General features: G+C 44.8%; 1 protein-coding gene across 3 annotated transcripts in view; it reads left to right on the top strand.

Annotated features, from left to right (window-relative positions):
• CAMK1D (calcium/calmodulin dependent protein kinase ID) overlaps positions 1-23,837 on the top strand; it is a 236,709-nt gene that overhangs the window by 160,238 nt on the left and 52,634 nt on the right. The gene's annotated exons all lie outside the window — the stretch shown is intronic.

The following is a 23,837-nucleotide window of genomic DNA, read 5'->3' as shown; positions in this document are numbered from 1 at the left end:
AGGATGAAGCTGTCTTACCAGTCGCCCTCCAACACTTCAGAACTCTCCAGTGGTTTGCTGGCAGAGTTGTTGAAGGTATATTTCATCCTGTGATCTGGGAAAAGTTTTTGAATGCAACTTTTCCCCCATAAATAATACCCTACAACGGGAATTGAAAATCGTATTCTCAAAGTATAGCTCCCAGGGCACCAAGTGATCTCAGTCTATGGAAGATATCCCAAGAAACACTTTCTGTGTTGATCAATATGTTCTTTCAGAGTCATTAAAATATATATATATATGTATATATTTCCTGGCTAGTAACTGGAAGGGCAGCTGTGTATATGGGGTAAGAATGTAGATGCTCTTTGGCAATCTCAAATTCTGCCTCCTAGAGCGGTACTGAAGCTCCTCCTGTGGGGATCGCGGAGAAATACAAACAATGAAAATACTGGAAGCAAGTGGAAAAGTGTCTGAGGAGCAGGAGGAGGAACACCAACCGACCGGTGAAGGATGGAAGTCTTAGCAATGAATCATACAACGTCCCTGCCAAAAGTATAAAACAAAACCAGCATCTGTCCTCCCCTTGCTGCAAAGCTTAGAAATTGCTGGTTTGTTCTTGAATAACTTTCCTCCTCTGCATTTTTTGTTGGAAGTGCGGGCACTGATTGAGCCTGAAATCAGGGTCCTGTGAGGTTTGTTTTTTACAAGGAAAACCAGGCAGGTTAATTTTGGTGTTTGAGGTCTAGGAAAGCCCTGACACCCCAGGGTTCAGGCTTTGCTGCTTTCCAGAGTACAGCCCAGCATCGCTTTGCTGAGGCTTGCGTGTAACTCCTGTCACCTTTTCTGGTAATGACACCTACTCTGTCCTCCCAGACAGGACATGCTGATGTGTCCCTGCTCTTAGCTGACATTTTTCCATAGTCCAAGGGGACATTTGCATAGTTACCAATGAGACCTGTGCAACGAAACTCTGCAAAATGGATTTTTCTAGGTACAGTCAAAAAACCCAAGCACATGGATTTGTTTGTCAGATAAAGCCAGTAAAGACTGTTAAATAAGTAAATAAATCCCTATTTCAGGATGGGATTTAGCATGAGAGTGGAATTAAATGTCCAGTATAGCCCAACAAAATGTTTCAGGGGCTGTTCTGCTTCATGTGCTCCCACAGCCAATGTCAGCCCACTGGGGACCCAGCAGTGACGGTGACACGATGTGCTGGAGGTGGCCTTGAGCAAGCACATCCAACCTGGCCCTGCTTGAACTTCTACTTGGGAGTTTCAGAGCAGGAGTAAGACTCGCGGAGGCGTATCTGTGCAGGGATGGAGAGATAAGGGCCAAATGCTAAGAGGGGTTTGGGTATCCAAAATGACATATATAGCTGCAATATAGACGTTGGCATCCCAAGCTGTCATCATGAAGAATTTCGCTCAGCTGCTGCTATCCTTGAGGGTGGGAAGAGCTTCTTAAGTTGCCTGTTGTTATTTGCCCCGTCTTTGAACAGTAATGAGCAGCTCGGCACTAACCAAATGAGCCAGATTATCAAGCCCTTCCTCTGCTGAACCCCAGAGGAGCTCGGTTTGGCAGCCGGACTTTAGTACATTGAACACACACCGACTTGGTTCGGTCCAACGGCAAATGGAGCTGCAGCCTCTGGTGGTTTCAGACATCAGCAGGTGGTGCCACGCTGTGACCTGCACCCTTTCCATAGCATCTTCAAGGGGGGAGCCCTTCCCAAAACTGGTGATGGGGCTTTGATTCCCTCCTGGAAAAAAATGCCAGGGGAGTGCCTGAACCAGCAATAATGTTTAGTTTCAGTATCTGCTTTTCTATTTTTGTTTCCTTTATTTCCAAAGCCATAGTTATATTTTCCTTTCAGAACATGTGAATTTGTGGGGGAAAATGGTAAAGATTTCCAAGAAATAAAACCACAGAAATACAATGTAAACTTACTTTTTCGATCATAAAGGGGATTTTTGTGAAACTTTATTCCAACGTGTATAAAAGAGGTAAAAAAAACCCCAGAAAGTAAATGCTTAATTCATGCTTTGTGGACGGCTCACAGAGCCATGGCAAAATCTTACCTGAAATTCTGTATACTTAAATTTTACTTTCACACATCTTACGATGCTTAATTTCTCTGCATTTATGCTCTGGGCCAGCCAATTTAGCTCAGCATCAGAGGAAGTCAAAAGCCCAGGAGATGAATTTTAATTAGAAGGCAATCAAACCACCAGATGGCTCCCTGATGTCTTAAATCTCCACTTGCGTGAAATAAATTGACTTTTCTTGAAAAAAAAAGTGCTAGAGTAAATTTTAAACAATGCCTGAAAGCTGAAACATAAAGTAGTTTTGCATAGTTGTGAGAATGATTTGTAGGCTCTGAGGCATTCATCGGAGTGTTTTATTTGTTTAATAAAAAGCTTTAATGACTGAATCGCTGGTTGCTTTTGCACTGTGTCCCAGGATGGCTTTTGTTTAAAAATATTGTTAATGTTTGGGCTTAGTTGCACCAAATTACAGGAAATAAACAAAAAAGTAAATGAATTCTTCCCAATTCTCAGTGTTATGTCCTTTCTGAAAGTGGTGGCAGTTTGTGCCCTGAACTCCCTGCCTAGCGCTGGGGGAGGTGGGATGGGTATATCCCACATGGGGTGATGATGGCAGGGGGACAAGGTGACCTCCCAAAATCAGTGAGCTATGAGCACAGGTGGAGCACGGTATGGAAGTGGGGTTGTGAAATAAACTCTGAGCATTATCAGTACCCTGAGCCAGGAGAGGCCAGAAGGAGGAAGCCTTCATCAGCATGAGAGAGGAGAGAAGCACAGCAGAGAGGAGACCTGGGCAGGCTGTAATACAGAATCAGAGAATGGTTTGGGTTGGAAGGGACCTCTGGAGATCATCCAGTCCAACCCACCTGCTATAGCAGGTTCACCAGAGCAGATCACACAGGAAGGTGTCCAGGTGGGTTCGAATGTCTCCAGAGAAGGAGACTCCACAACCTCTCTGGGCAGCCTGGTCCAGGGTTCTGGCACCTCAAAGGAAAGAAGTTTCTCCTCATATTCAGATGGAACCTCCTGTGCTTCAGTCTGTGCCCATTGCCCCTCATCCTGTCATTGGGCACCACTGAAAAGAGTCTGGTCCATCCTCTTGACACCCACCTTGAGATATTTATAAACATTGATGAGATCCCCTCTCAGCTTCTCTTCTCCAGGCTGAACAGACCCAGGTCTCTCAGTCTCTCCTCATAAGAAAGGTGTTCTAGGCCCCTCATCATCTTCATAGACCAATTCATTCCTGATTCATTGTCTTGGGACCTGCTGAAATCACTCATATGTATTTTTTCTAGGTGGCTGCAGTTGTCTTCCCCTGCAGCTGGGGTCTTTCCCTGAGTATCTGTGGGATCACATTTTTATCCCATGTCCCATCCGTTGCTTGAGGACTTTAGAGACAAATTGATAGCCCGTTTGTAGTCAGGGGAGAAAATGCCTGCTGACTGCAGTGATTCAGACCTCAGCATTTCACTGCTTTTTTTCAGTCTGAATATCGAAATTTGCCATCTTGCCTTGGGTTGATGGCTCATGTACCGGTGTGGACCAGGTGCCAGCAGCGCTGCGTCCTCCTGCCCCAGAGCCACTGCCCTGCAGGGCTTGCATCTGCTGCTGCAGGAGGGAATATCCTAAACCACGGCTGACTGTGAGACAGCGGGTTCAGCTGCCATATCTAGTTTGGCAGCTCACTCTGTGTTTCTAAATGATCCACATTTTTGTGCCTATAAATAACGACGGCAGCAAAAATCGTGACTATTGTTGTGCCGTCTGTCTCTGGAGCAAGCCCAGTCTTGCGATCTAACTGCTCCACCAAGGAGCTGCTGCTTTTTTGCATGTTCTCTGTATATTGCCTTTCAGCCTGATCTTCTGTCTATGCTACCAGGGGGTCCTGGTGTCAGGGTGACCATAAGGGACACTGCAGAGAGCTGTGAGTCCCAGGGGGGGCCCTACTCTGAAGGGACATGAGGAAGAAATTTTTGACACTGGGGGTGGTGAAACCCTGGCCCAGGTTGCCTAGAGAGGTGGTGGATGCCCCATCCCTGGAGACATCCCAGGCCAGGCTGGACGGGGCTCTGAGCAACCTGATCTGGGTGAAGATGTCCCTGCTCACGGCAGGGGTGGCACTGGATGAGCTTTGAAGTTCCCTTCCAACCCAAATTCTGTGATTCTATGACAACCTGCTTGCAACTGCAATGCCATTGCCCCTTCCACACCACTGGGCCAGGTTTGTGGTGGTGTCTGCATCATTTATATGGGACATGTACACCATGAACATGCGATCATCAGACCATCACCCAGCTGGTGACCCAACACCTGGACTCTTTAGTACTTGGCGCTTGGGACCTGTCTGTTCTTGCAAGCAGAGGCATTTTGGGATATGTTTATTATTCTAGAACAGTATGGTCAGTCCATTACATTGTCAATACCTACTTGAATCCGGAGACACTGCTGCGTGCAGGATGTGCTGCTTAATTAAAATGTTCTTTCTGCTGGATGACCATGTCCTTAAAGAAGCTGAACCGTGAAAAAAATTGTAATACTGCAGCTTGGTTTTGCATCTTCAAATAGGGCTTTCTTCGGCTCTCAAAGTCATGTGCAGCTGGTTTTGTGGCTGAGCTTCAGCCTTGGCAGTGCTGGGATATCAGGGGTTGCCTTGCAGGAGGGTTGGGCACTTCCAGCCTTAGGGGGCAGGTGGGGACGCTGAACATGGGCACTTCAGGGAGAGCATTGCAGCACAAAAATAATCATTAAAAAATAAATCAGAAAAATATCAGCTAAATTTTCCCCAAAAATGGTTTTAACTGAGTATTAAGAAGAGGTGCTTTTAACATACTGGAATAGCAGTTTAACAAAAAGTGCTTTAACAAGGGGGTTTCAGCCCAGTGCTTAACAGCTACAAGGGGGGCAAACATTTGGCATTTCTGTTTTCCTAACCTCCTGAGAACATACCAGCAAGATTCCTCTTAATTGAACCCTTAAACTTTTAATGCAGTCCCTGGACTGATATGCATTTGCCATATGTTTTACTTAGCTGTTAAATGGTTGACTAAGGCCTTTACTTGGCCTGTTAAACTGAATTGATGACATTTTAATATTGCACAGGGAATACCACAGCCAAATAGAAAACAGACATCTGTGGCTCTGAGACAGGTCAATGCTGGCTCTGGGCTGAGCACCCAGACCAGGGAGCTGAGTTCTTGTTACTGGAACAGCGTAAATAACACGGCAAGAGCAGGAGAGCGTTTTCAGCAGTGGCTTTGGATGTTCGTACCTGGTTATAACTCATAATTTAAGGTCTCTAAAAGCACTTTATAAATCATCAGTGTGAAATCCGTTTTCCATGCTGGTCTGTAACAAACGGCTAAGATGAATGGCTTCTTCCACTGCGTAAATACACCTGGTTTGCCTGCTGGAGAGGCGGACACGCTTGCTCTCTGCAAGACCAAACTTGGTTTGGTGGTTTTTCAGTCAGTTATGGAAGACATGGGCTGAGATTACCGTCTACTAAAAGCATGACAGGATGAACATATTTCTTAAAGCTATGAATTTGGCTCTCTAAAAGGGTTAAAGGAACAATTGACATTTATTTTAATGGACCCCGTTATTGCTCCGTGACATTAGCATCCGTAAGGCAGTTCACAGTGCTGAGTAAGCGTTACGGTGCTGAGAGAGTCTTGAGTTATTTTCTGAGAGGTGGAACATTTTCAAGAGGAGGTATGGAAAACACCCTGTGGTTTAGGGCACTTTCCAAGAGTTGGAACTATTGGCTTGATTCCCCCTCTCCTTTCTTCCAGCTTGAGTGGGAAGTGGAGGTTGTACCCTGTGTCCTGGGAGCTTTGCTGCTTACAGTTGGCTTCATGGTGGGTCTCGACCTGTTGGCAATGGCAGTACTCAGGTTATCCAAACCATGCATTTGATCATAGATCATATAATCATTTCAGTTGGAAGAGACCCTCAAGATCATTGAGTCCAACCATAACCTAACTCTAGCACTAAGCCATGTCTCTAAGAACCTTGTCTATATGCCTTTTAAACCCCTCCAGGGATGGTGACTCCACCACTTCCCCGGGCAGCCTATTCCACTGCTTCACAACTCTCTCTGTGAAGAATTTTTTCCTAATATCCAATCTGAACCTTCCCTGGTATAACATGAGGCCATTTTCTCTTGTCCTGTCACTTGCTACTTGGAGAAGAGACCAACACCCTCCATGCTAATTGCCCCTCAAGGCACTTAAGTCCCCTTTAAAATTCATCTTTCGGTGGCTTGCCCAAAGTTGCCGAGGAAATCAGTGGCAGAGCAAAGGTTAAACACTGCTCCTCTCTCTTGGAGCTATTGCCTTGGCCATGCTGTTGTGTTTGCAGGGAAGTGTGATGGTCCCGCATGTCTCACACCTCCCTGCTCACCAGCACGAGGGTCCTGGGAAGAATTGTGGGGTTGTGTGGTAGCACTCAGACTGTGAGTATCAGCTGTAATTACCTAAGTAATACTAATTTATTTGCCATATCTGGTGTTAGTGAGACCTCGTCTGGTGTGCAGCCAACCAGAAACTGCCTTATCAGCAGAGCTGTCAGGCCATCTAGCTGTGAATATACTCCCTCTTAGCACTTTTCTTTGGTCTCTTCCTTTGGACCAGCATATTATCAGTTTACTGTTTCGAATGCATTGGCTTGGGAGACTCAATGGTTCCCAGGCAGTGCCTGGTCTGAGGACGCTGATTTTGAGTACTGTTTCTTCTCTTTTCAACCTCAGAATTGCTCTCATACAGACAACCACTTGCATAGGTATTTTTTCTCAAATACTTGTGCATCAGTGTGTGGGTACCAGGGTGCCAGCAGGCAACTGTTTGACAAAAGCGGGGGTCCTACAAAATCTCACCTATGTGTTACACGTGCACACAAGGCACACATTCTTCAAAAGCTAATATAACAGGATTCTTCAGCATTGAGCAGGCTCTGTGATGCTCAGGTATCAGCTGCACTGTGATGTGCCTGGAGTAGCTACTATAGATGTTTCCTACAGATATCATAGAATCATAGAATAGTTTGGGTTGAAGGGAACTTCAAAGCTCATCCAGTGCCACCCCTGCCATGAGCAGGGACATCTTCACCACATCAGGTTGCTCAGAGCCCCGTCCAACCTGGCCTGGGATGTCTCCAGGGATGGGGCATCCACCACCTCCCTGGGCAACCTGGGACAGTGTTTCACCACCCTCAGTGTAAAAAATTTCTTCTTCATGTCTAACCTGAATCTCCCCTCTTTTAGTTTAAAACCATCACCCCTTGTCCTATCACAACAGGCCCTGCTAAAAAGTCTGTCCCTATCTTTCTTCGCCGGGTCAGAAAGAAAGTTGCACTGGGTCACTTCCCCATCTCTCCAGATGGGTATCCCCATCTTTCTTACAGGTCACTTTTAAGCACTGAAAGGCTGCAGTAAGGTCTCCCTGGAGCCTTCTGTTCTCCAGCTGAACACCCCAACTCTCTCAGCCTGTCCTCCCAGCAGAGCTGTTCCAGCCTCGGTCATTTCTGTGACTCCTCTGGCCCCTCTCCAACAGGTCCATGTGTGCCCTGTGCTGAGGACCCCAGAGCTGGACCAGCACTGCAGGTGGGGTCTCACCAGAGTGGAGCAGAGGGGCAGAATCACCTCCCTGACCTGCTGCCCACGCTCCTTGTGATGCAGCCCAGGACACCATTGGCTTCTGGGCTGCAAGCACACATTGCCGGCTCATGTCCGATCTCTTATCCACCAGCACCCCCAAGTCCTTCTCGGCAGGGCTGCTCTCAATCCCTGCATCCCCAGCCTGGATTGATACTGGGGGTTGCCCCAAGCCAAGTGCAGGACCTTGCACTTGGTCTTGTTGAACCTCATGAGGTTTGTATGGGCCCACTTCTCAAGCTTCTCCTCCTGGATGTCATCCTGTCTGTGCCAGAGTGAATGTCTCTTTAGTGCAATCTAATTGTTGTGCTGTACAAATTGCATCACTACCTTGCCACATCTTTCTTCATAACCTTAGGATGCCTGCTGGTTGCACTGGCTGTGGGCTTGTGTCCTTGTCAGCCACACATTAACTCAATTTGCATGAAATTCTCCACTGCTGTAATCAGTGCAACAACACCACTGGCACGTCTGGGTCTGTCCCACTTGGAATTTGCCCATTGCTTGTCGGATACTGTCATTGAATGCAGGACGCTCAGGGTCTCTCTGCAGGGCTTGCAAGCCCTGTAGCCAAAATCTGTATTTCATTTTTGTCTATGAGTTTTTGTAATGTGCTTTGACTACCATATTTGCAAAAAAACTCCAAGTATCTAGCTGTTTTCTAAACATCCTCATGTTTTTAGTGTATAAATCACACAGCGGAGGAACACAGTGAGGGCTGTATTTGCTAGAGTATCGTTTGGGCTTGATCTAAACACTAGTTTTGGTTTGGGATGGAAGAGGAGCCTTTGTTTTTAATTTTCATATAGCTGTGTTTATAACAAATGCAACAGATACTAAGGAACCAAGACTGGCACTTGAGAGTATCCCTAGAAAATGTTAAAAGAAGATTTAAAACTAACTTTTTTTAGTCACAGCTGAATCCACGAAAGGATGAGGTGTTGTTATTTTGTCAGCAGGAATGCCCAGGGTTTTATCAGGTCCTATACTAGCCAAATTAAATATTTAGCAACCACATGGTAATGCCAAGGACTCCCCGTGGGGTGTGATGAGCTGTTACGGTGGCAGCTCAGACCAGCTCATCACTGTGCCCATCAGCACAAATGTTTGCATCCCACAGGAATGGGATAAGGTCCCAAAACACATGTGCTTGCTTATACCTCATCTGTGGTCCTTGCACTTGGCAGAAATCACTCTCTTGAAGTCTTCTCCTGCCATGGGCCTCCTTGAGAGCGATGAGGCTGAGCTGGGAGGAGCAGTTCGATGGCTGTAATCTGAGGCTGGTGCAGCTTTACTGGTTGTATTTTTGCTGTTGCTCGGGGCTTGCTCATGAATGGGGTTTTATAGGGCAGTTTAAGTATGAAATGTGAAACACGGGGGAATTATATTCATTATGGTCCCCAGGAGGCAGAGCTCAAGGGACAACTGTGCATGGGGCATGGCAAATAGTAGGAGGCAGCGAGTTTTCTTTGAGGCTTTGGGATATTCCTGTTGGGAGCTTTGGAGGCTGGAGGGCTTGGGAGAAATGAGGACCATGTGCTTACACTTTGCCTGCTCTGCTTTGGGGTTGTGCTTCCCATGAGCTGCCTTTGGGGTGCTACTCCTGGGAGGGGGCTGTTTTTATGGTGTGGGAAGGACAGGAGTGTCCCTGTGCCCTGTACCAGCACCACCGACATCCTCACACTGACCGTCTGGCCTTGAGGAGATGACCCAGGTGTTTGTCGTGAGATAGAAAAGAGTCTTTGAACCGTGCTGTTCTGGTTTTTTTTGGTGATGAATTACTACATCTAGAAAGGATCTGGTTGAGCTTTTCTCACTTTTTCTGGCTAAGTTCAATTATTTGTTGCCTCAATTATGGCTTTGCTTTTTTCAAACTTCAGCTTTTACAGTTTGTCACTAATTCACCTGTTGAAAGATATCACGGAAATAGACACAGTGATGGTGACACAAACTCCTAAAATATTGAGCATGAACTATAAGGATTTGCTTGTTGGTATTGAATTGCCCTTCTGTCTGGAAAATAAAACCACCGTAGAGCTACTTGTGTTGATTAACAAAGAATTAGCTGGAGACTTTAGTTTTCTGTGTCGAGGAAACTGTGTAAAGTGTTAGAATAAACAACAGCCTCGGAGCAATAATGTATGAGTGGATATTTAAAAATCTCTCCCAGCGCCATGGGATGGTCCCAGTAAAAACCAGAATGCCTGGCAGTCGGCCAGACTGGTTTGTTAAGACACAGGAGGAAATAAACCTTTCAAAATAACAGATACATCAGATCTTCCCTCTTTTTCTGGAGTCCTCATTAGTAGCATGAACATGTGTCTGTTTTCATCTGCATGATTAGATTCTTGGAAGTCATCTCCGTGATGAATTGATGATTTCCATTAGAATCATCTCAATGGCCTGGACTAAATGAGCCACCAGTAAGGCAATAATTGAAGAATTATTAAAGTAAGCCTCAGGGCACATTTGTTTTATGTAGGACATTCTGGAAACTTTCTCTTTTCTGTATTGTGCTCCTACTATATCTTTCAACAAATACTTTCCCTCCAGGAAGGGTGGGTTTTTTCTTTCAAAAAGCGGTAAATTCAGCTACTGCACAGAATAAAACAAGTAAACCTGTGGCTGTGGCACCTGGTTTTTAGCACCAGGCAGCCAACGTGGACTGAGCAAGCACAGGGTGCTAGCAGGATCATCCTCTCTGTCCTCCCCATGTCCAGCTGGTTTCACTCATGGTTTCCCAGCCTTTTTGGAGGCTTGTCCTTTCTGCTGGTTAGTTTTGCCCGGTGGCTTCACTGGTTGCTGGTGGCACTTCATTCTTCCCATCTCTCACGGGGATGCCAGGGACAGCATCTCCTTGAGGAGCTCATCCCACAGTATTTGAAGAGCAGAGATCACTTGAGCTCTGGTGGTTCACATGCCTGACTTCTGGGGGGGTGTTTTTGAGAATATCAGGAATTAGGACCAGATGCCTCTTTCTTCCTCCCCGCCCCCCCACCTTATTTTTTTTGAGAAAATGCCTCTTTTGCACATCATAAATCTTCCGTCAAGGCCGTGAGAGAATATCTGTGCTGCCCACCCTCCAGCCAAACCACGATAAATCAGCGGGTCCCCCCGGCCCCTGCCGTGCCTTATCTGTGCAGAGGGCACAGCTTGGAAATCAGCTGTTGCTAATGGGAGAAGGCAGCTGGCGATCTGCAAATAAACATGAAGCTTTAGTCGCGAGTGCTGTTCCTGGCCCATCAGCGATGCACGAGCAGCAGCACAAATCACGTCTGCTCACAGGCTTCCTGCACGGAGCTGGGAAACAGTGGGTAATGTGAAAAATTGCAATTAATGGGGTAAATGAAAGTCTCATGCGAGACACGGGAAGGTGTGCAGTGGGTTTGGAGCGGTGGGATTTAGACTCTTATATTTGCCATAAGCTGCTTTTAGCAGCTCTGATCAGTTCGTGTATGCGGCCCATCCTCACTCACCATGTGCCTGCTGTCCCCTCCTTAGACATGACTAGACAAGAGATTAATCAACTTGCATACAATACAGAGGTCTCCAAAGTCGATTCCTGTTCCTCCTGGTTCTTTCAATGACTTTACAAATGCTCTTGCAGCTCCAGTCGAAACTGAATTTACTGCCTACAAATATAATATTGCTCTAAACAGTCATACAAGTTTTGTTTATCTGAGACTGTATCTGAGCTGTAAGAATTCAGTTTGATGTCTCTCTACATTGCTCAAAATTGTAGAAATTCACTCTCTGCTTTTGTAAACAGGGATGTTTTGTTTGAACTGTGGTGAGATAAACATCATGAGATGTAGTAGAGTGAATGAATTATAAGAGTCATAATTCGAGACTCTACACTCTATTTAGATTATATTTGATTCAATATTGAAATACAGATACTCGGTACTGGTCCATATCCTGTCCAGGAATGGCCAAATTATTACTGATGCAGAAGTGATAGAAGTAAGAAAAACAAAGTTACAAAAACCTGAAAAGAGTAAGGTTACTTTAATATAGCTGAAGGGTCTGCAGGCAGTGTCAAAAGGGATCCAATGACAGGACATAAGAAATCATCATCGGAGAAAACCTCAATGTAATTAGCGCATGTAATTAACCACTGGACAAAGCAGACAAGGGATTAGTGGTATCTTCTTAAGCCTGGCTACACTGCTAAACGATCGTCTTTTGTCCAGCCAGGAGCTGTGGATCCGAGGCAAAAATTGTACAGTCTTTGTTTTGTCTGGGGTCAGATTAGATTATCATAATGGCTTTACAATCTATGAATCTGTCATATTTGATCGTGAGTGAATCAAAAGACTCACTTAAGGTAGGTATGCACATTCATACCAGAGTTGAGTGAATAATTCAATAATTAATTCAATGAGCACAAACATAAGAACTTGAGCACCATTTTATTGGGTCATACCAGAGGTTCATCTGTTTCAGGATTGCTCCTCAGAAGACAAATGCTTTTGTCTTAAATCCACCACCTGCTAATTTCATTAGGTCCCACATTTCTCATCTATGTTGTGAAATAATCCCTTATACTTCCCTTTCCCATGTTCCATCTTTCCATGATTTTGTAGAGCACTATCGTATCTCCTCTGTCATCTCTTTTCTTTGTAAATTTGATGTCACTTTTCATGGAGAAGCTCTTCAGTGCTACTTGTTTTTCTTCTCTGAACTTTGACAAGTTTGACTACACTTTTGGCCGAGGCATCTTCAGGACTCTTTTCTGTAAAGGTCATCATGGTGGGATTTGTCCAAATGAGCACAGAAATGGACATTTCTGTTCCTCACGTCCTGAAGTGTGCCCTTAGCAGCATCACGCCCTACAAATGCCTCCTTCTTTGTGTTGGCTGAAGGAGATGAGGGCGGTAGCTCTCAGATGGGTGCTTATTCTGTAGACTTGCAAGATTGGCTGAAATGAACTTTTGTCAAAATTTGGAGCTGTGAGTGTACCATGGACGTTCAGGAGGACAAATTATTTTCTCATTTGCACTCAGTTTTCTCCCAAACCTTCTGCTTGCTTTTTCGTGGCTGCAGAGCATTTCAAGGAACCATTCTTGATAATGCCAACATTTATTTCATGATTTTTATAGATGTTGTATAACCTAAAATAGTGTATGCACCATAAAATGTGTTTTTCCCCGTGTTTACTTCAGTTACTTGCGGATTTCTTGATAAATGCCTCATTATAAACAACTAGAATATTGTGGTTTTCTTTATCAATTCTTCACACTTTCTCAAAAGTTGAAGAGCATGCTAGTGACTTTAAAAATGTATATATAGTTGTAACAGTTTGATAAAACACGATACTCACATCATTTAAAGTTAAGTTGGTCTGTTTGGTCTTAACATGTAGCTCCCAATGTATTGTTTCTATCAACTACTTGGACAAATGGATTTTTTCAACAAGATATCTTGACCAGTTGGCTGCATTTCCTTCTTTGGTTCACAATAAGTACTTCTTGTTTGTGCTCATCCGGTACAGAGGGACAACTTGAAAGTCTGCAGGTGTTGTACATCCTATAGAAAAGCTAAAAAATAAATAGAATTTATGTGAGATACAGATGATACAAGGAACTTCAGAGCTCTTTCTGCACTGAGAGAAGTGTCACTCAATGTTGACTCAACGTCAGCTGTTTCCACAATGACACACTCCACACAAGTGTAGAGTCTTGCATCAGGGTAGGTTCCAGTGTAAGTTGGGGAATGACCTATTAGAGAGCAGTGTAGGGGAAAGGGACCTGGGGGTCCTGGTGGCCAGCAGGGTGACCATGAGCCAGCACTGGGCCCTTGTGGCCAGGAAGACAAATGGTACCTGGGGTGGATTAGAAGGAGGGTGGTAAGTAGGTTGAGAGAGGTTCTCCTGCCCCTCTGCTCTACCCTGGTGAGACCACACCTGGAATATTGTGTCCAGTTCTGGGCCCCTCAGTTCCAGAAGGACAGGGAACTGCTGGAGAGAGTCCAGCACAGGGCAGCAAAGATGCTGAAGGGAGTGGAGCATCTCCCCTGTGAGGAAAGGCTGAGGGAGCTGGGGCTCTTCAGCTTGGAGAAGAGGAGACTGAGGGGTGACCTTATTAATGTTTATAAATATACAAAGGGTGAGCATCATGAGGATGGAGCCAGGCTCTTCTCGGTGACAAACAATGGTAGGACAAGGGGTAATGGATTCAAACTGGAACACAAGAGGTTCCATTTAAATTTGAGAAGAAACTTCTTCTCAGTGAGGGTACCAGAGCCTGGCCCAGGCTGCCCAGGGAGGTTGTGGAGTCTCCTCTGCAGACATTCAAACCCGCCTGGACACCTTCCTGTGGAACCTCATCTGGGTGTTCCTGCTCCGGCAGGGGGATTGGACTGGATGAGCTTTCGAGGTCCCTTCCAACCCCTGACATTCTGTGATTCTGTGATTCTATGATCTCATTGCAAACTTACTTGTGAGAAAGCATGTGGAAATTAGACTCAGGAAAAATTTCTAGTAAGTTTTATTCACAGAAAATCTGGGCTGTTTAAGCTCCATTTGTGTGACTTTACCATACTTTTCTGTGGTCCTTTTTTATATGTAGGACAATTCTTAGTCCTGTATTCATCTTATTGTTTACTGTACATTGTATAATCTACGGTATCCGTTTTCAGTTACATTGGTTCTCATTATTTTTAGGTCTGTTCTTCCTAGCTAATGCTGGCAGGACATTGAGGTTGGTTTCCACTGGAAAACAAATGAAAAGGAAAACAAACCAAACCTATTAGTGCTGAAACATGACCTACTTTTAGATTGCTGTCAGGTGAGGAATCTCCTCCAGATTTTAACTATCCACTTATTTTATGGAGAGTTGGAGGAAAATGACAGCGGTTGGGAAATACATTGTTCCAGCCCTCAGACACTGGAAAACATATTTTGTGTGGTGGTTGGTCTACAGAGCTCTACTTCTCTGTTTTCTAGAAGCAAAGTGAGAAAGTTTGAGACAACAAAATCACATATATGTAAATATACATATATATGAGCAAGAGTGATTGTGCTTGGGATGATTTACTGATGTCTCATGTAAAGAAATGAAGAAATCAGGGAGTAATTGCTTCTTTAAAGCTAATTTTTTCAGTTATTTAATGCATACTGTGCATATTTTAATGGCATTTTTCAAAATGCTGGGGTTCTTTTCACAGTGAAACCTGTGGTAAACCCTTTGTATGGATGGATTCACATGTGATGACATCAAAGCATTGGAATTAATGACACAACGGGCATAGGTGAACGTCACCATTGCTGAGCTTCAGCTTTGCCTTTTCATTTAATGCAAAGCCATGAAGAAAAACAGGCTGAATAACCAACATATATGTTTATAGGTCTTTATTTTAAATGGCAAGGAGTACATTTGAGTGTGTTCAAGCTGCTGATACTATAATAGATGATTCCTTGGCTCCTGTGGAGGTGCCAATCAAACTATAAGAGCTCAGAAAAGTGGGAAAAAGTTGTGCCCCTCTTCTGCCCATCATGGTGTTCGTGGACCTGAGCAGAGTGCTAGAGATGTGAAGTTCACTATGATATTCTTTAGGACTTGACTGCGTGGTGGGGTTATCAGTGCAGGTTGCTTTACTATAGATATGTTCCTCATAAATAGTGATATTTATGAAACTGAGGGAGCGTTGCTGTAGGTGGCAGGTACTGAGTCTCCTCCAGGCGCTGCTGCCTAGGGGGACAAGCATAGATGGAGAGGAGTGGGCTCTGGCATTTAAAGGGCTGTCATGAGCTGTCAGTCAGTAAGATTTAGCCAGAAGAGACTTAAAAAGCTGAGGTCCTTTGTCATTTGGTTGCTGTTAGTGCTGTCACACTTTTTGACACTGACGGAACCAGGGGAAATTTTGAATACAATGTTGAATATCTGAATATGGAGTAAAATTTTGAATAAAACAGAACAGCGTTGACCTCAAAAAAAATGACGGACCTCAAAAGAGCTCCACAGTAGGGATTCTGTGAAGGAAAATGTTGTCTCCCAAGATTTTAACTGCCAAACTACGTTATATCTGTGAGCTGAGCTTTCCAGAGACTACACGGTTGTGTCCCAGTGGAAACAGGAACCTGTTCTCCAAAGCACAGTCTCACTGCAGCTGCTCAGCAAATGTCATATGAAACTTTAAATGCAGGGAAAAAACTACTGTAGTTTGCTCAGTTTGGTTCTGAGAGATGACCAGACTACTTTTTTCCCAAACTTTTCCAAAATGACCCCTCAGGGTGTGGGGGCAGCAATCTGGTGCAGCCACCATCACAGTGGTGATGAAGGGCTGAGGAACCATCATCCTCCGGAGCAGATCCCACAGCAACGTTGCATTGAATAGCGCCATCAAAGGAGAGGATGCTGACGCCCATCCACCCCTCTCTACCACATTCACACACCTGTATTCTGGAAAAATAAGCCAAAATTAATCCCACGTCCTTTCTTTGGTGGCCTTGGAGCATATATTTATGTTACCATCAGATTTTAAGGTGGGTGATTTAAAGCTACAATAACAAGGAAAGTCCTTGCCTTGTTCAGGTTGAATATTTTATGACGTGCTGCAAATGAGAAAGCTGCTGCAGTTTTCTGAGATGTATACTGAATAAGGCAAACCTCTGTAAGACACCTCTGTAAGTATTTCTATAGCAATATCTGTCCCTGTCTGATTAACATCTTAGATTATCAGCACAAGGAGAATTTTAATCACATACTTATGTTTGCAAAAGGTCAGGCTGGATAATCATAATGGTCCTTTCTGGGTCTAAAAATCTATTCATCAGTTTACTCGTTTTCTTTTTATGTGTTAAGTTGTTTGAACAATGAGACTGGGGCAGCCAATTTCTCTTTCCTTTCGAACAGTGAACTGGCCAGCTTTGCTCCCTGGTTCTCATGCTTTTTCACAATGCAGAGGAAGTTTAAAGCCAAACAGAAAAACCCACCATTAAATTAAAAATATGTTTTTAAAATGGAAATATTTGTATTAATAAGAATTCCTTCGTTAGAGAAAACTAATACTCAAAGCCAGACCTTCCCAGGAACAGTCCATTCGGTCTTTCTTATCTCACCTCACACTTCCAGCTTTGTGCCCCAGGGGATGAATTATGTGGTTTTTCTCTGATTCAGATTGTAGGAAATTGCAAACGTGTAACTTCTGATCCGTGAGCCGTTCACAGTTGTAGGGTAATGCTCATATTTTACCTATTCTTCATATTGACCTGGGATGTCTCCTGCTCCACATCTCTGAAATCAGCCCTTTTTTTCATTAGGCATCTCTAATTTTCAGGTTTAAACAATGTTAGCAAGTCCCTAGGGATGTCTCTGCCTTTCTGTGCTCGTTCTTCTAACCCAGGATCATGGCTTGAGCTGCTGTGAATCATCAGATGAGCTTCCTGTGCTTCTGGAGGGAAAATCCTACAAGCTGTGAAGAGCTTTGATGGGATTCTCTGTAAGTCAACCGCTGATGAGCTCATCAATAAGACTTCTGATAAAAAGCAATTAAACTGTCAAGCGTTAAACAATCCAGAGCAATTCCAGCCTGGACTCCAAAAGGGAAAAACATCAATATTTTGCCAAATGGCGATGCAGTCACAGCGATATTTCAAAGGGTGTTATTTATCAAGCTCCTAAAACAAGAAGAAAGGTTCCTACACTTGGAAACAGTGGGGTGTGCAAGGGTGGATAAATGAGAGGATTTATCTGTACACACAGATGGTACCAGCAAGAGAAAGAAAGGGCAACATTAATATAGTCATATCAATATATGACTAATACCTTTTTTAATTCCAGCATTTATTTGTTCTTTTATGCATGTATTTATTTACCTGAAGGCTCACATATGTAGGGGTTGATGCCACCAGGCAGCTGTTGTGATGATCTGGTGGGTACCTGGTAGAGTCACCTGCATAGAATCACAGAATCCCAGAATCCCAGAATGTCAGGGACTGGAAGGGACCAATCCCCCCGCCGGAGCAGGAACACCCAGATGAGGTTCCACAGGAAGGTGTCCAGGCGGGTTTGAATGTCTGCAGAGAAGGAGACTCCACAATCTCCCTGGGCAGCCTGGGCCAGGCTCTGGCACCCTCACTGAGAAGAAGTTTCTTCTCAACTTTAAGCAGAACATCTTATGTTCCAGCTTAAACCCATTACCCCTCAGTCTCCTCTTCTCCAGCTCCCTCAGCCTTTCCTCACACGGGAGATGCTCCACTCCCTTCATCATCTTTGTTGCCCTGCACTGGACCCTCTCCAGCAGTTCCCTGTCCTTCTGGAACTGAGGGGCCCAGAACTGGACACAATATTCCAGATGTGGTCTCACCAGGGCAGAGTAGAGGGGCAGGAGAACCTCTCTGGCCATACTGACCACCCCCTTCTAATACACCCCAGGATGCCATTGGCCTTCCTGGCTACCAGGGCCCAGTGCTGGCTCACGGTCATTAAGGTACCTTGATCTTCAGTGTATGGGTGCAGGTTTCACACTGCTGGCAAAAACATCAGAAATCCAGAGAGAATGGCTCTTCGTTTATGAGTTTAGGAGTCTTAAATTACAAGGGAGCATTTGTTTGCTGCTCATCCTTAATCATAGCATTTCTTTCTCTTTTCCTGATGGTACTGCTTTAGAAAAAGGCTGATCACGTAATTCCCTCTTACATGCAGCAGGGTTGTTTTCATCTTGTTTGTCAGTTTGGCTCCTTCCTGATGAACTTGATGGTGAAACGTGTTAATGTAAAGGTGCAATACTGATCCTGAAATGTTTCCTCATGTCTCCCAAGTTAGGTCTGTATATTAGAAATGGCAAAAATACAGAAACTGTAGTGACAAGGACTGACACCAACCTTTGAACAGAGCCTTAATAATTGTTAGAAGTGTTAGAGTGGCCTCTCCTTTGCCTCGAATGAGGATTGCAAGGTAATTCAAGGTCCGTTTTTACTGTCTGAGGGTATTCAGCCAACAGTGTACGTGCACAGCCCAAATAACAAGGTAGCTTATGCATATAGGCAACAACCATTGACATTTTCAAAGTATTTTGAAACTTGTCCTAAACTTGGACACTCAGTGTGGCACCCTGTGCTGGACGTTTGGATCTACATTTAAACACCAAATAGTAAGAAACAAGAGGCAAAATCTTCAAATCCAGCCAGGGGAAAGAAAAAACAACCAAAGAAAAAAACCCACAAAAAAAGCCAAACCCAAACAGATTTTAAAATATGACAACGGACACTCTGTTTTTAACATCTGTCTCTGTTTGCTTGTTCATCTGCATTAGAGCTGGGCAGACTTTCTGTCACTGACCCCAGACCAGAGGACTGTAGGAGTTTATTGCAAATTCCAGCACCAGGGTAGATCCTCTGAAAGATCTACATCATCTGCATGATCAATACACAAAATGTCCTTAATGAAACACTAAATCCCTAAGGTTTTATCTCAGGAAAACCCGGAACCAGGGTGCAATCTGTGTCTCCCCTTTGAAACTGCAGATGATGCTTCTTTTTTCATGTGATCAAGCCGTGTCCTACTGGCCCTCTGCAAAATGGGTTTGATGGCAATGCATCTCTCTTAGTGTGGTAGGGCTTGCGGAACAGGACATTGCTGTATGTCCTGGTTGTTTCATTGGGGCAAGTCTGATTCTCTCGTTCCTGCAATGAGGAATTTGAAATCATGTTTATTCTGGCCTTTCTTGTGTTAATAGTCAGTGGCATGAGCTAAAGGCACATAGCCTCAGGTAATAGATGTAGTGGAAGTCAAAATTATTCTTATTTATTTTTGTGGTTTTTGTTTTGTCTGTGTGTGTGTTTTGGTTTTTGGTTGGTGTTTGTTTTTAAACTAAATGAATCTTCCAAGCATTGTTTTGAAGTGATTCCCATCAGGTAGGTAGGGCACATAGCAGAGATGTCCATGTGTGATGTGGACACCCAGCTCAGCTCCTTTTCCAAGCGTTGGCCTTTCCCCGCACCCTTTGGTGAACCAAGGAAGAATGACAGTTTGGTCCCTGAGCACGGCCCAAGTGATGGAGCTGCACGAGCTTTACAGGTGGCCTCCGCAGGTGTCTCTGCAGAAGAGGCAGGTCTGTTGGCTTTGCTGATTTTTGCCCAGCTCTGAATCCCTGGGCAGGGCTAATGCTACTCCGATTGCAGCAGGGAAAAAAGGTTCCTTGTGCTGATGTTTGGGACAGTGTGTCCAGCTCCATGAGCCGGTGCCAGCTGTGAGACAGGAGCAGTCCTCTTCCACTAATAAGAAATTCTTTCTACTCTCTCTTTCTGGTCAGAAAATTTTGTCTCAAATTTCTTTAAGACAAAGACTTAATTCTGCTCTTAGTGCCTGCAGTTTCAACTCTGCCTTCTGTGCACTGTTCAAAATTGTTATAGAGAGTACAAAGCTGGTGCTGCTATTAAAGAAAATAAATCCCAGAATAATAAAGACTGGAACAAACAAACTTAAGCGGTGCTTTGTGAGTGCCCAGGTCTGTTCAGAGCAGGATGCCCAGTCCCAGTGGGGCAGAGGGGTTGGGATCAAAACCAGTTTTAGACAAAGGCCATATCTCCACCATCAGTTTAGAGTTCATGTGCTCTCCCACAACTGCCCTTGCTGGTTTGCTCCTGGAACAGCATTGACTTATGTCAGTCCTTGAGCACCATACAGGGAGCAGCATTCCCAATAACATTATGGTTGAGTTAACCCTATTTTGGAAGAGAAAAGCCGTATGGACATAAGCTCCATATGGAAACTAGCGATGACCTTGGGTGCTGAGTTGTGGAGCATCCCTGGTAGGTGAGCCCCAGCTATGACTCTTGCCCACAGCAGGAAGACTATAGGTGAATGCAAACGTAATGTAAATCACATATGCCATAGCACAGAGTCATCACACAAATAAATAGGACCACAGGCCCCCCTCAACTCTCTGTGTGCACCTGGGATGCTGTTGACACTCTGAATAAGAAAGTGGCTATGAACTTATCGTCTGCTCCTCCTGAGTCCTTGGATTAAGCTCTGGTTTGCAATGCATCATTTAAGAGGTTGTGAGTGTTTTCCGTGTGTTGAAATAAAATTATAAACAGATTGAGCCTGGGTACAGTAGATCCACTGGACTAAATTTGACTAAGAAAAGCTTTCAATTAAAGAATGAGGCCTTAAGGGGGGTGGGGAGTGAGCTGGCAGGAGGGAAATTTAGTCATTTTGCTGAAAAAATTTAGTGGAAGTCTGCTCTCTGCAAATGTCGAAGGAGAGAGTCCTTGTGCGGGAAAGCACACAATATAAATCAGTATCTACTAAAGCAGTCCATCTCTTCAATATAACAAAAGTAACTGTATGAAATTGCAAAACAGCACGCACTGCATTTTCATGGAGAAATGTGCTGTATTCAGTCATATTAATTACTGCGTGGGCTCAATTTTCAGTGCAATCAATCCACAGGAAACAAAAGGGCTGCAGGGGAAATATAAAAAGACAGTCAGCTAATAGGAGCCAGATTCAATAAAGCTGTATCTGCCTTCAGTGAACGGCAAGGCAGAGTTGTGTTTGTTCTCCCCTGGCACAGGAGGCGATGGGTCCAGCAAAGGGTGTAGGGCTTAGAGGGGCTTGGAGCAATACCTGAGGTAGATAACACAGAATCGTAGAATCATTTTGGTTGGAAAAGACCTTTAAGATCATAAATTCCAACCATTAACCCAACTCTGTCACTAAACCATATCCCTATGTGCCTTTTAAACCCCTCCAGGGATGGTGACTCCACCACTGCCCTGGGCAGCCTGTTCCAATGCCTGACAACCCTTTATGTGAAGAATTTTTTCCTAATATCCAATCTAAACCTCCCCTGGTGCAACCTGAGGCCATTTCCTCTTGTTCCATCATTTGTTACTTGAGAGAAGAGACCAACATCCCTCTACTCCAAGCTCCTTTCAGGCAGTTCAGAGATCAGAAGGTCTCCCCTCAGCTCCTGATTTCCAGGCTGAACCCCCAGGTCCCTCAGCCGCTCCCATCACACTTGTGGTCCGGACCCTTCCCCAGCTCCGTTCCCTTCTCTGAACTCGCTCCAGCACCTCATGGTCTTTCTTGTAATGAGGGGCCCCAAACTGACCCCAGAATTTGAGGTTTGGCCTCACCAGTGCCCAGTACAGGGGGACGATCACTTTGCTAGGCTTGCTGGCCACACTGCCTATATATATGAGAAGTACAGCTCCTATTGTGAGAAACTAGGAAAGGAAGGGTTTTAATTCAAGTTTTTCTGTGCAGTGTTTAGGGTGTCACCTCAGAGCAGGTTGCTGTGTGATGGCCCTTCTGCCGGTGCAGCCTCTACCTGCCGTGTCTCCTGCCCCACTGTGCCATGGTCACGGTCTCTCCTGTTCGGTATCAGGGTGTTTTTCTCACCCCATGGTCAGCCCAGCACCCTCTGCCAGCAACAAACACCTGGGATGCTGGTGTGGTCCTGGGTGGACTTCAGACCCTGGGTGAACTTCACCTTCATTGCAAAGTTTCTAATTAATGCCAATATTTTAGCAAGCTGTTTGGTTTGTTTGCCTAGCAGTTAATAGGAGGAATATCTGTTAGTTTGGTTTTTTTCTTCCAAGGTTGCTTTTCATTTTTGCAGTTGAATGTGTTCATTTTTAGCAGTAGCCTTCTCTTCCATTCAGGCTCCAAACTTCCCTAGGAAGTGACTTCATGGCATTATTCAAGCAGATTATTGCTTGGAGTGGCTGTGGCTGAATTACCTAGTGTTCATATAATGGCAGGCTCCGAGTCCATATGTATTTAATGACTGTAATCATTTATTATTTTCCTTTTATTAGGTTTGTTTTTAAAGAAAGTTTTACTGTGGTTTTTATGGTATGCTAAGTGGTGCAGCTTACTGAAAAAAACATATTGCATACATTTTACTTTTTAATAGGTTTTGCTTGTTAAAATGGAAATCTTTTATTTACCATAGTAGGGCATTTTTTTCCTGACAGTTTTATTATTTCAATTACTCAGAATTCTCTTCCCTCTTTTGCTTCCCCAGATACTCCTCCAGGGAGTTCTAATGTGTCCATTCTTTATTTAAGATTAGGTTCAGAACGTGTTATTTCTAGCAGGGCAGAGGAAAAGCATAATATAACAGACATTAAATAGTGGGATGTCAAGGTTTTATTTTCTTTCCTCTTTGAGCTGCGGAATCCTTTCCCCATCTGTGTCATCTGGTGATTAATTGCACTGATAATCTATTCTCCCTCATCAATAACTGTCTGCTACCAGTGCCAGGCAGAGGCCGTGCTCTGCCTAAAGAGTTTGTGGCTGGTGACAAATGAACATACATGTGTGGGTAAAGAGGGGGACCTCTGAGGGCATTTAAAATTGCCAGAGACCTAGAGTTCTTTAATGAACTAACACTCTATAGGTACTGGCAGGAACTACTGTATGCATTTGACCTGCTGGTGGGGAAAGGAGAAAGGGACCATTCTCCCAGCACAAAACCCAAGGCTTGGTTGGTAGAGTAAAAGTGAACCCCAAGGGATCGTGCTAGTAGGGAGCCTCACAATCCCAGTGGGACAACACCAGGGGGAGGGGCAGACCAAATTCACCTGTATGAAGTTCATTAGTGCGGGACAGCATGAAAACCAGTGTCTGCTCTCTTGGCTCTTGTTGGCTAGAGCTGTGCTTTCCCTCTACAAGTTCTAGTGAGTCTTTGAGGGATGCCGGTGGATGAGAGATCGGACATGAGCCGGCAATGTGCGCTTGCAGCCCAGAAGCCAATGGTGTCCTGGGCTGCATCACAAGGAGCGTGGGCAGCAGGTCAGGGAGGTGATTCTGCCCCTCTGCTCCGCTCTGGTGAGACCCCACCTGCAGTGCTGGTCCAGCTCTGGGTCCTCAGCACAGGACACACATGGACCTGTTGGAGAGGGGCCAGAGGAGCCACAGAAATGATCCGAGGCTGGAACAGCTCGGCTGGGAGGACAGGTTGAGAGAGTTGGGGTGTTCAGCTGGAGAAGAGAAGCTCTGGGGAGACCTTGTCGCAGCCTTTCAGTGCTTAAAAGGGGACAATGAGAAAGATGAGAATAGACTTTTTAGTAGGGCCTGTTGTGACTGGACAAGGGGTGATGGTTTTAAACTAAAGGAGGGGAGATTCAGGTTAGACATGAAGAAGAAACTTCTTACACTGAGGGTGGTGAAACCCTGTCCCAGGTTGCCTAGAGA

This window comes from Patagioenas fasciata, chromosome 1 (assembly GCF_037038585.1).
Source record: "Patagioenas fasciata isolate bPatFas1 chromosome 1, bPatFas1.hap1, whole genome shotgun sequence".
Lineage (NCBI taxonomy): Eukaryota > Metazoa > Chordata > Aves > Columbiformes > Columbidae > Patagioenas > Patagioenas fasciata.
This window is presented reverse-complemented; position numbering and strand designations above follow the sequence as displayed.